Genomic DNA, 2,771 nt, shown 5'->3' on the forward strand with positions numbered 1-2,771 from the left:
AGTGAGAGCAGAAATCCCTGGGCCTCTGCTGGCTGCTGCCTCTCTCAGCTGAGACTGCCCTTAGCCAAGACAGCACAGCTAGCGTTGGCTGAGAAACGGAGCCTGCTCTGGGCCAGTTCACGGTGAGCCCTTTAGAGTCACAGGGTCTTCATGTGAAAGTGAGGGTGACTGACAGGATATTTTTACTGACAAAATTGTCACATTTTTGTGATTTAAAAGCAAGCATTCTATTTATCATCATAAACATTCCGAGACATGAAACTACCTAAGGAGCTGAAATTATCTGAAGTTTGCTACTTGCTTTAAGGCTAACAGCTGCTGCCTTGATGATGAAATCATTTACTGACACTTTAATGTCATCTAAAAGACACAGAAACACAGCAAGTTCAGCACCCTAATACAACTTTAACCCTGAACACTGTGATGTCAAACGTGTGCATCAGCAGTGACCAGCAGTGACCAGGGCCACACCGGATCAGTCAAGGAGGTTCCCGTGATTATTAGAGCTTGCATTTATACACTCCTGGATACTTAATATAGCCCTGAAAGTACAGTTTCCTTTGGGCCTCAGAAATTTTAAAAACTGCTCAGATAACACACACGAGAACCTGAAGGAAGCATCACCAGCACCAGGAAAGAGACCCTACCCCTACGTCTCCAGAAAGTCAAATAGTCTCTGGTGTGTGTCATCAAAGCCTACAGGAAATGCCCTCATTCCCTGCATGTTTTTAATACACCGATTACATCAGTGCAGGGGTGCATGGAGGCACTCTACATAAACAATGGTATGCACACATGGAGGGAGTGTGTACAAATTTCTTTTTATTAAGGGGGTGTACAAGGAAAAACCTGCAGACCATTGCATTAAACGAGAGCTGCTTTTTAACTTAACAGGAGATGCCAGGCGCCTAGGACGCAGCAACGCTGCACAGGTCCCAGAGCACCCAGTGACATGAGGTCCCCATCTAGTTTTCTGGCAAATACACTTGAATCAACTTCTTTCCAGCACATGTAATGATTTTAAGGTAAAGCTGGGGTCCCCCTGCTTCCCAAAGAGCTGGAAACCTTCCTGTTTGTCTGCTCATAGCCCCTTGAGGAGCAGAAATATAAGTGGATTTCCAGCGCTTGGAGACTTGTAATGGCAATGACACAAAACAATGGTGGCAAGAACTCAAGCGTGTGGGCATGCTGTTCCGTGAGTTCCCTCTGCTCACCTCGCGTGGCTATCGGACCCCTCCTCATGCTGTTGGCCATCCACAGATCCCCATGGTGAAGACTCCCAAGCACCGGCCAGCCAATGACCCCAGAGCTGCCTCCCAGTCATGGTCTCACTCAGGAGCATTCTCAAGCGAGACGCTTGGCCCCGTCTTTCATATGGCGGCTCCCAGGCAGAAACTTTCAGCTCCCGGGATTGGCTCCGAGGAGTATGACTCCTCCTGCGATCTCTACCTCTGAGCCTGGTGTAGTCAAGCAACAGACCTGTATATCAAACTTCTCTCGTGACGATTCTACTCACACACCAAAAGGCATCTCAAATCCAGCCTGGGTAAAGCAGATTTCTTTACAAATTCCTTTATTTTTAAGTCTTCATGATGGACATTTTCAAGCACACTAAAAGGATATGTTGATGGCGTTTACTGAGGAGGAAATAGTTTGCAAGGGAATATAAAATAGTCTCATCTGCACATTGTCAAGTCACAAAAGCAAAGTGTGGAACATACTTGGGCGTGTTATATACCTTAACCTCATACATGAAAGAGGAGGGAAGACAGATAATGTGGCTCTCTCAAGACTCATGTGGAGACTCCTAATTACAAGGAGTGACCAAGCTGGACTGTGCGAGACCCTACATTCATCCATATCTCCATGAACCCATCACTGTTTCCTGCCTTGTGAGAGTAAGACAATGGAAAATCATTCCCACGCCAACCTCTACATCACGAAGGAGCCAGTGCGACCCAAGAACCACAGAGGCAATTCCTGGGCTGACTTCTTAGACATCTGTCACTTTCTATTTGGTCCCAGAAGCTCTAAAGGCCGCCCAGTGTCATCCTGGGACATTCTGGAGTCTGCATACAAACCAACTCATCCCAGTCCTGCTCTCACTTGGAAGTGGGAGATGCAAAAGAAAGTTGCCCACCCCAGCAGGGGAAGAGAGGGCAGGATCAACTGAGAACCATACTGCTCTTGGGCCTTGGGGACTGACTACAGCAAGGGTTGACTGACCCAGAGAGTGACGGCCACTGCGGAGCCAGTGTGGGAGTGGGAGGGCAGAGCACAGGCTGCAATGAGAGCAGGGGCACATGCGAGAGATGGAAGCCACAGAAATGCCCAGATGGAAGCCCAGGGGGCAGCTCTGAGCCATAGCTGAGAGGAGAATCAGTGAATTCAAAGCCAGGCCAGCACGACGTCCAAGCTGAAACTCCAAGGGAAAAAGGAACGAGCAAAAAGGAGCACACTGCCAATGAGCTCTGGATAGCATTAAAAAGCCTCCCTGGATAGCATTAAAAAGCCTCCCATTTATAGTTGAAGGCCCAGGAGATGACAGTGCGGCTGAAGTACTTTCAAAGAATAAGGAAAGGCAACAAGTCACAGATATGTGAAGCTGAGAGAAACCCAAATGGAGGAATAAGACAGCAAGAGAAACTGAGCAGGTAAAGCCAAATCGCTGCTGGAGAAAGCCCTGAGAGCAGCCAAGAGAGGGTGGAGTGCAACATGGGAGTGTCAGGTCGCACGGGGAGAGTCAGGCCACACAGGAGCGTCAGGAATGG

The sequence above is a fragment of the Carlito syrichta genome, unplaced genomic scaffold, assembly GCF_000164805.1.
Source record: "Carlito syrichta isolate Samal-C Ts95f unplaced genomic scaffold, Tarsius_syrichta-2.0.1 Scaffold309691, whole genome shotgun sequence".
NCBI lineage: Eukaryota > Metazoa > Chordata > Mammalia > Primates > Tarsiidae > Carlito > Carlito syrichta.